The following is a 9,707-nucleotide window of genomic DNA, read 5'->3' as shown; positions in this document are numbered from 1 at the left end:
TGGCACGCTTGGAAAAACCACAGTTGTATGACCACAATGGGTGGGGTGCGATGTGCAGACCCACGTTGTGCTCTGAGTGTCGCAGGCAGCCCTGTGGTCAGAGATCCCCCAGTGAGCAAAACGTGACGTGAGGAGGATGGGGCTATGTGACAAATCCACAGAGCAGCAATAGGACAGCAGAGAGCAGCGTGTTGCTCTTTTCCTCTGGCTGAGGAGGGGTTAGGCCACCAATAGGGGAAGGTTCCGTGGCAGTTAGGAGGGCGGTTGGGAGGGGTGGGTCACCGAGCAGGATGTCTGGGACCCTGAGAGGATTGTGGTGTTCAAGGCAGCTGGGGGTGCATATTGGGGGACCCCCCCCCATGTTGTGGCCCATAGAGCCTTAGCCACTGAAGCCCCAACAGCGCTTGCCTGAGCCATGGTACAACTGGTGTGGGACCACGGGCTGTGCAGGACAAGGGCCGGTTCCCCAGCATGACGGAGACTCCATGACAGACTGACAATTACAACAGGTAGGCCACTACTGCCCTGCACAACCCCACCCACTGTGTACAGGCACAAATACCAGCTAGGGGTCCAGTTGGGAACAAGGAGCCATTCCTGAAACATTTATTCCCTGGACCGTCATCCACCGCCTTCTGCCAAGTCCTCTCACACAATTTGATTATTATTGTTATTTATCATTTGTATTGTGGTAGTACCTGGGAGCCCCTGACATGCACCAGGACCCCATTATGCTAGGTGCTGTACAAACACAGAACAAAAAGATGGTGCCTGCCCCGCCCCTGCTCCAGAGAGATTAGAGTCTATGACAATGCAATGTCACTTCATTCCATGGTGTCAAACCCATTTGGGGGCTTAGGAGCTACTCTAATCATATTAATAATTAATAATGGCATTAATGTATAACCAACAAAACTATGAAACTGAAGCTTCTTTTTTTAATATGTTTTAATTGTTGCTGAGGAGTAACCTCACTGAGGCCAATGCCTTGACTTCAGACCCGCCAGCTGGAGGTTCTAAGCCAGGGAGCTCACAGAGGCCTTTTTCTAGAAACCAGCTCAGGAAGCTAGAATTGTGGAGCTTGTAACCTCTCAGAGGCTGGGCCTTGACACAGCCCAGCAGGCAAAAGCTGATGAGGTAGAAACTTCAGAGAGGCTTGAGTATTAACATCAGCCCAGCAAACTGTTCTGCTGGCCTCAGAGAGGCCTTTCCTTGACATTAAACCCCAAAAGCTACAGCTGGTGAGCCAGTTAACTCCCAGAAGTTTATGCATAAGCCTATCAATTGAGAAGTCATAAACCAGTAATCTCATAAAGGTTTGGGCCTTTGCTTCTGATCAGTAAGCGAGGGATACTGACCCAAAGACCTCACAGAAATATGTGCCTTGAGATCAGCCCAGCATATTAAAGGGACTAAACCAGTAACTTTAAAGAGACTTTTGTCTTCACATTGTCCCAGCAGGTTGAAGAGGCTAAGCAGGGGTTAAATTAAGGGGGAGTGTGTGGGAGCAAATCTCCCTCTTCTTTGCTAAAAGCATAGGGAGAGTTCCCCTCCTCTCCTTTCCTGGGCTTGGTGGATATAGCTCTGCCATAATCCCCCTTTCCTGCCTCTTAACTGGCTGGTGAAATCAGGACTCAGTGGGATGGAAATTCTGGAGTGGGAACAGCAGGAGGATCTCATCTCTGGTTAGGGAATTTATGGGGTGCTAAACCATCCCACCAGTAGGTGCAGTAGCATCAGCTCCTGCTGGTTTTCTGGGAATCCTCTGCCTGCCTACTTTCTTTTAAAGGAAGAACTGTCCTCTTGCTAGGTCTTTCTCCACTCCAACGGGAAAAGGAGAGTTCACCGCCAGTTTATGCACCCCAAGTGGAAACAGAATGGTATTATAAGTTCACTTGCCTCTCCTTGTGTGTGTGGGGTTGTTGGGAGCACACATAAAACCTCCACGGTGATTTGCATAGTTCCACACACTATGTGTTTACACAAACACACACTTTTGTTGGAGTGGCTCTGAGAATGTCTGGGGACATGGAGATTTTTCAGAAATATTTGTTCCCTTCTCTGTTGCCTTCCCTGTGCCATGCCCATTTTTACAATGTGTAGATTCACCATGTAATATCAACCCTCTTGACAACAGATGAACATCAGAATTTTGATCTACTTTAATCACTCTGTCATTAAAGAAAATAGACTAGAGGGCTAAGAGCTACAAAGAGCAGTATGATATAAACTCATACACAGATACTCTAAGACAGTGGTTCTCAACCATTCCAGACTACCGTCTCTCTTTCAGGAGTCTGATTTGTCTTGCATACCCCAAGATTCACCTCACTTAAAAACTACTTGCTTACAAAATCATACATAAAAATACAAAAGTGTCACAGCACACTATTACCGAAAAATAGCTTACTTTCTCATTTTTACCATATAATTATACAATAAATTGATTGGAATATATTGTACTTTCATTTCAGTGACACTTCAGCCTTTTTTTCATTGTGAGCCTTTTCTGAAGCCCAAGCCCTGCTGCCTGCAGGTGGATATGTAACTTAGCTTACCAGGATCCCATGGGGCCCTGGGAATTTGCCCTACGTGCTATCCCCTAACACGAACCCTGCACTTGCAAACCCCCTAAACCTGTCCCACAACCCACCTGGGGTTGCAATACCAAGGCTGAGAAACACTGATCTAGATGAGGTGAGTACCCCTTGGAAGACCTCTGAGTACCCCCAGGGGTACACTTACCCCTGGTTGAGAACCGCTGCTCTAAGACACACACACACACACTTGCTTCCTTTGATCTAAAATGATCATGACACAGACTAATTTGAAATATTCACACTACAGAAGAATCTAAAGTATGATAGCTTTTGCTTTTAATTCCTTGAATTCTTTATTCTATTCCCCAAAAGTGCTATGTCACTATGTTCTGGAGAAAAAAAACTATTTTAATAGAATACATGCTGGAAATAGAAAGATTACAGATTTCATTTTTGGTCTTGGCTTTTCTCAGGCAGTGGGGAAAAAATTCAACATTTTTAGTTGAAGAGAAGAGTAACTGGGGAGCCAGTGTACAATGATTAGAAAAGATGAAAGCAATGGAGAATGGAAGGGAGGAAATGATTGAGTGAAAAGTGGGTGGATGAGGTATGAAAGGGTCAGGTGGCTTACTAGGAACGCAAGGGATCAAAGGGTATGAAGCCAAGTACTAGAAGAAAGGATGATAATTTTCCACAGCTGGGGAGAATACTGAAATAGAGAGGTAATAATGGTGCACAGTTGGAGGGAGAGACTGAAAGGAACTGAATCAAAAAATGAGAGTGAAATAGAACTAGTAGGAGAAATAGCAGACAAGGGCAAAATAAAGAGACACAGCTAAATGGGAGAGTCCTTTGTCATTTAGACCAGGGAACTGTGGGCAGTGAAAGTATAAAAATAGTAATAGCTTTGGCTTCAGCTGGTCTTTGGTAGGTGTTTGAAAACCCTTTGGGATGGTACAAAGAGAAATGTGTCTTTCCTCACTGCTATGTACAGTGAAGGACTCCAAGTGAAAAGTTTAAAGCAATTTGCACAGCAAATTACTGTGTGTTCTTTGAATATCGTTGTTTGAGGCATCTTTTCCCTCCCATGGTAACTGTACTATCTGACTACTGCATTTTCTGCAAAGCATCAAGTTATAAAACAAGAACTATATGAGAAATTCCAGGTAACATGGTAAGGGTCTGAAGGGGTTGAAGGAAATGGCTAATGAGCAGGGCTGCCTTTATAATTTTAGGGTCCCATATGATCAGAAATAGGGTGGGAGGGGAATCAGAATGAGTTACCTCTGCTTCAGGTCTTCTATTTTATCTACCAATGTACCTGTATCAGTTGCTGGGGCATCCTGATTTACAAGTTTGTTGACAGTGCAGGTACTAAGCCTTTGGATCATACAGTTGAATCCATAGATTGGCTAGAATAATTTTCCTTGATATAGATTTGGTGGTGTTGTATGTGAAACTGAAATATCAATATTCTCCAGGGCATGAAAATAATGTTTTCCAAACAAGGCTTTTTCTTTTACTTTCACCAGTTTTATATTGGTATGGAATTGACTTCTGTTGAGTTATTCCTGAATTACACCACTGTGAGAGAACAATCAGGCCCATGGTGTTTAACTCTGAATTTTCCCCTGGAGATATCAACAGACTGTCAAGGTTTACTTTGCTTATTCTAGATCCAGTCTGAACCTAGTGCATTAAAGAACTTAATAGGTCTTTCCCGTCTCTAATTTCGGTGATTAAAGTAAGGAAAAGAACAAATCCACAAAGCTTTGGCAGGGACATAGAAGGTTCCCTGGAGGAAAAAAAAGAGAGTGCCAAGTGAGAAAGCTTATTGTTTTAGAAAACAGGCTTTGTTCACTAAATCATAATTACTGTTGAGGGCCAGCCTGTTTTCAATGAACTGAATAGCAGTTTTAAAAGATGTGGCTTTGCTGCCATTAGCATGAATGACAGCAGACCTCCATTTCTTTTCTTTTTTTTTAAATCTTTCTCCGCTGGGGCAAAAGGAATTGTTGGAATTAGCTTAATGTCCAAAATATTGTACTTCTGATGGAATAAATTAACTGGAACTCAGCCTGCAGAAAGAGCCCCTATGCTATAGAAATGTCAGTGCTATTGTTTCATTTTCAATAGAATCCTCTAGCATCCGTATAGGATTCTTTTGTCAGAGTGTGTCACCTCAGTTTTGAACTTGACCCAGCACAATAAAATGTGAGCAGTTGCTTGATACATTTAAAACAAAACTGGATGAAACACTAGAAATTTGCAGAGAACAATTCTGCATGGAAGGGGGTGAATGTAATAGGCTGAGTCTTTGTTCTGTTAAGGTCCTTTACACCATTCTGGTAGCATAATGGAGCCATAATTTAGGAGGAAATAGCCCACTCCTGTATAAGGGGCCTACCCCTCTGGTGCAGAACTACTGGAGCAGTCCGTTACCTGTCCACTCTCAGTCCCTACTGTAGGAGTGATGGATGGGCTGGGAACTTGTTGTGGGAAGGAGAGGGTGAGCCAGAAGTATGAGAGGGTGGGTGGAATATATTGCCCTCCAGCTCTTCTCTGCTTCCTTCCTATGGTACAAAGCAGAGCATAAGTTGGTACAACCCTGAGACTCATCTAACTAATGGGTAGAACCACCTTTCCCCCCAACATCCCTCACCCTCTCTTCTTATGTTTAACACAGGAATGGACTAACTGGGAATGGAGGTCTGCTCAGTCTTTTCCACCTCTGTTTTCTATGATTTAGCATGATTGCAGCATTTTATTGTACAGTTTCTCTTTGCTTGGATTGAATGACTGCTATTAATTTAGTTAGTCGGTAAACATCTAAAATGCTCATGGATAATTTAAAAAACGAATCCTTGCTCTAAAAAGAACTACCAAGTTAACTTAAATGTACCAGGTTTAGGAGCATTTCATAAACCAAAATGTTGCCAAATCTTTCATTCAGAGCAAGAGCACTCTTCTGTTTTATCTTCCAGTTGTTCTGCTTTGTCATTTTGCCATGAGCTGATAACAACACTCTTCCTTTTGTTTTTTACTTCCTCCCTCAATCACATCTTTCATTCCTTTACTAAAATGCAAAACCTGAGCATGTGTGAGTATGAGGGGTCGGGGAAGTAGGTGTAATTGTACGTGCTCATTAATCCCTCTGATTCTAATTATGCCCAGGGCAAGATAATTGTAGTTTGAACTCCAGGCTGGTTTTACAGGTCTCATTGAATTTTAAAATATGTTTCTGACAAATGGTTTTAATTAGATTCAAGTGATGGTGCTGCTATTTTGGGTAACCTAATCTTCACAAGCTATTTGTCCGTGAAGGTTCATAAGAAAAAAAACAACAACAAATGCACTGAAACTTTAGAAGAGCTCTTTTTCCACAGAAAAGGCTGCCTTAAAAGCAGGAAGAGAGACATTTTAAATGCACAACCATGCTGTATTCTGTTCTGAATCATCATAATGTCAAATTCAGAAGAGCACAGAAAGGATCCTGAGTTCTTTTGCTAAATTCAGAACCTTAGGGGCACAGTTTATATTCAGATATTTTAAACTAATGCAGATTTATGAGACTTTAAAGACAATGGGCCAAATGCTTCCTTGTGCAGCAGGGCATGGTGTGAACAAGATGATTGGAAGTGCCTGGCATATGCCTGTCTGCATATGGGAAAAATACCTATATAGTGAGGTAACAATTTTGAATCCCTAAGGGCAGTAGTACACAGGGTTATCCAAAGCCTGATGAAGTCAAAGGGGGTCTTTCCCGTGTCTTAATAGGCACTGGATCAAGCCCAAGAGCTACAGTCAGTTGGTACAGGGAAGTAGACAATGGCATAGTAGAAGGAATCAGTTGAAGAGATTTGCCCTCTGTGATACTTATTATTTTCTGCTCGGTTTAATGGATAAGGGCCACATTACATTCTCCTGTGAAGACACATCCGGGAGGGTGCCAAAAAGGCAACTATCTCTGTGAACTTCTTTTCTCAGACTTCCCTACCAAGTGGGAGAGATTTAGGGTGATTTAGCAGGATGAGAGGCTTCCTTCTTGGGGGGTCCATGGAAAGAGGCGTCATCAGCTTCATGATGCTAGAGCTGCCTGCAAGAACATGTACTGGCTTCACTGGCATCCATTCCTGTGACAACATGGCTTCTTGTTTATTGCCTGGGTCTCCCTTGTTGCTGCTGCTGCTTAAGGGGCCCTGAAGGAGTTAATGCAGTTTTGTATTATCTTCTTGATAGACTTTTGTGCAAAAATCCAGCAGATATATTCTTAATCAACATTAGTATGATGCTGTAGAGCAGTGGTTTTCAAACTGCGGGTTGTGACTCAGTACTGGGTCACGGAATGTAAGGCACTGGGTCACAGCAGCTCTGGTCAGGATTGCCGACTGGGACCATTAAAAGTCCTGTTGGTGGTGCTGCCTGGCTAAGGCAGGCTAGTCCCTAACTGTTCCGACACTGCGCTGTGCCCCAGAAGTGGCCAGCAGCAGGTCTGGCTCAAAGGTGGGGGGACCATGGGGCTCCACACGCTGCTTCTGCCCCAAGCACTGGCTCCGCACTCTCACGGAGCTGAGGGGGTGGTGGTGCTTGCACGCCTCCGTCTAGGAGCCGGACCTGTTGCTGGCCACTTCCAGGGCTTGGCGCAGTTCACGATGCTAGGACAGGCAGGAAGCCTGCCTTAGCACCACCGCTGACTGGGAGCTGCCCCAGGTAAGCCCGTACCCTACCCCCGCACCCCAATCGCCTACCCCAGCCCTAAGCCCCCCCAACACAGAGCCCCTTCCTGCACCCCAAATCCCTCATCCCTGGCTCCACTCCAGAGCCTGCACCCCCAGCCTACAGCGCTGACCCCCTCCTGCACCCCAAACATCTGCCCCAGCCCTGAGCCCCTCCCATACTCCAAACCCCTCATCCCCAGCACTGTTGGGTCACAGGCATCAACAATTTTCTTCAACTGGGTGGCCAGAAAAAAAGTTTGAAAACCACTGCTGTAGAGGGTGGTTGAGAAGAAACTTTTTTATTATGTGTTCCTCTCTAAAAGGGATTTGAGCTTTCTGAAAAACAAACAAACAAACTCCTCTTGGTGATGAAACTTCTCATTCATGTTCTCAGAAGGGCAAATTATTTTTAGACAGTATGGATAAAATTAAATTCAGCCTTTTGGGGATTTGTCAAGGTGCCAAAAGTTGTTTCCAGACATTTGACATACCCTTTTTATTTTGAACTTTATAACTCAAAAATAGTTTGGATATAAAGGTCAAACATAGCAGATGGATAGTCACCAGTGATGAATGCATGCTCTGCATTTGTATTTCATAAATACAATTACTGGTAGTTGAGAAAGAAAGCAGCTATAATAAGTGAAGAAAGTTTATTGCTCAGTATGCTATTTTCCATGTAACAAGAGTCAAGAGTGCTCAGCAGCTTCTAACACCTCACAGGATTGAAGCTAGACACGTTGCAGATGTATCTGGTAGATACATAGCTTCATCTTCAGAGTCTTCCCTGCACTCAGCCTGTTGCACTGTGAAAGGGTGCAAGGGCACAGTTTGGATACTGACAATCAGGGGGTTGACTGCTATCCAGTTTCCCCCTCTTCTTGGCACAGGTCTCAGGCCAGGGGAAGCTAAGGAGGCCAGGCTGGACACTGCAAGCCAATCAGATTCTCCAGCAGGATAAGAGTAGTTGCTGGAAAGACAGGAGGGGATAGGGTAGACTCTCTGCCTGTTTACTACAGGCCTGATGTGGTAACATAGATTGGGGTTATTGTAGCTCTGAATTCTGGAAATGCCCTCTGAATGTCAGTGCGGAATAAAAGCCTTTGAAAGGCCACAAGCCACCAGAAAGATGTTGAGATTTTAGTTTAGTGTTTATTTTTTATTTTTATTTTTCTGTCCCATCTGGTAAAATGCCCTGCTTGCTTACACTCCCCTTCATCCGTCTCATTCCCTGAGTCCCCCAACGTTAGTGATGAAATAGGGGAGGAATTCAGCAGATCACTTCCCACCAGACACCAGGTGCCTCCAGTTTCAAGCAGTATTGAGATCACTATCAGGCAAGCCCAGTCACTTTTTAATAGGGGAAGGAGGCCCATTTAACACTCACCTAAGAGCACAGGTTGTATTTAAACTTATAGCCAGCTTGAATTTTCTTTTTAAAATCCAGTTTCAGTGGATCCTGTTTCCATAATATTGCTGTGGAATGCATCCTTTTTCTTTGACAACCTGTGGCTTTTTATTACGAGCTGAGTTAGAGGTTTATTGACTCTGATTATATCATTTGTAATAAATAATGAATATTTACACTAGAGGGAGCAATAGCACCATAGCTACCCTATTTCTGTTTGGCCACCAATCTGCAGCACTATCAGAGCCTTATATAGGTATGTAAAAATAATATTTAAATTAAATGATTTGGTCCTTTATGCTGCAAAGTTCCCCTAATGATTCACATTAACTATTAAACAGAGCTTTATTTTATAAGAAGCTGAAAATACAGCTCAGAGAGTTGTGCCTGAAGATACTGCTGGATAAGCTGTACAGAAGACTTAATTTTTTTTACATGGCATTCCTTCTTTCAGCCGCTACCTTAGAATCCCTGCTGGTGTCTTTATTTTTGTTTAAAATCATTGTCTTTTGCACCTGGCATTCAGTGACCTCAAAATGCTTTAAAACATAATAAGTTAGGTTTCACAATACCCATTTAACAAAACCATTTTCATATTAGTATAGCAATTATGATGTTACAACTTGTTCATGATGTACTTCTGGGGGAATTCTGCACAAAAAAAAATTAAAATTTCTGCCCCCCCAAAAAATTCTGCCCACAATATTTTAAAATTCTGCAAAATTCTGCATATTTTATTTGTCAAAATAACACAATATAATCACACCAGTTTCAATTATTTTGGTAATTTATTTAAATATACCTGTCAGCAAGTATGTCTGTAACAATACAGACAACAAGAGATTCAGGAAATGTTTTTTGACAAATAGATTTCTTACTAGGCATATTAATACAGGATTGAGTAATAATTCATTTAAACGATAGTACAGAACCATACTTACTGCACCCCTCAGAAGCAGTGCAAAGGCTTGGGGGAGTCAGGGATAACAGAGGAATTGAGGGAGAGGGAAGTAATTGCTGAGAAGGAGCGTGGGTATAAAC

General features: G+C 43.1%; 1 protein-coding gene across 9 annotated transcripts in view; it reads left to right on the top strand.

Moving 5' to 3' along the window:
• Positions 1-277: 277 nt before the first annotated feature.
• KALRN (kalirin RhoGEF kinase) overlaps positions 278-9,707 on the top strand; it is a 737,748-nt gene continuing 728,318 nt past the window's right edge. For 4 of the 9 annotated variants that reach the window (XM_039493993.1, XM_039493999.1, XM_039493995.1 and 1 more), the window contains exon 1: positions 280-509. The gene's annotated coding sequence lies outside the window, so the exon portion shown is untranslated. Of the gene's footprint in view, positions 510-9,707 lie in introns of all 9 variants that reach the window. The other 5 variants (XM_039493997.1, XM_039494006.1, XM_039493996.1 and 2 more) reach the window with 3 other exon arrangements.

This window comes from Mauremys reevesii, linkage group 11 (assembly GCF_016161935.1).
Source record: "Mauremys reevesii isolate NIE-2019 linkage group 11, ASM1616193v1, whole genome shotgun sequence".
In the NCBI taxonomy this organism is placed as follows: Eukaryota; Metazoa; Chordata; order Testudines; family Geoemydidae; genus Mauremys; species Mauremys reevesii.
The sequence above is the reverse complement of the archived record's forward strand: the minus strand, read 5'-3'. Positions and strand labels throughout refer to the sequence as shown.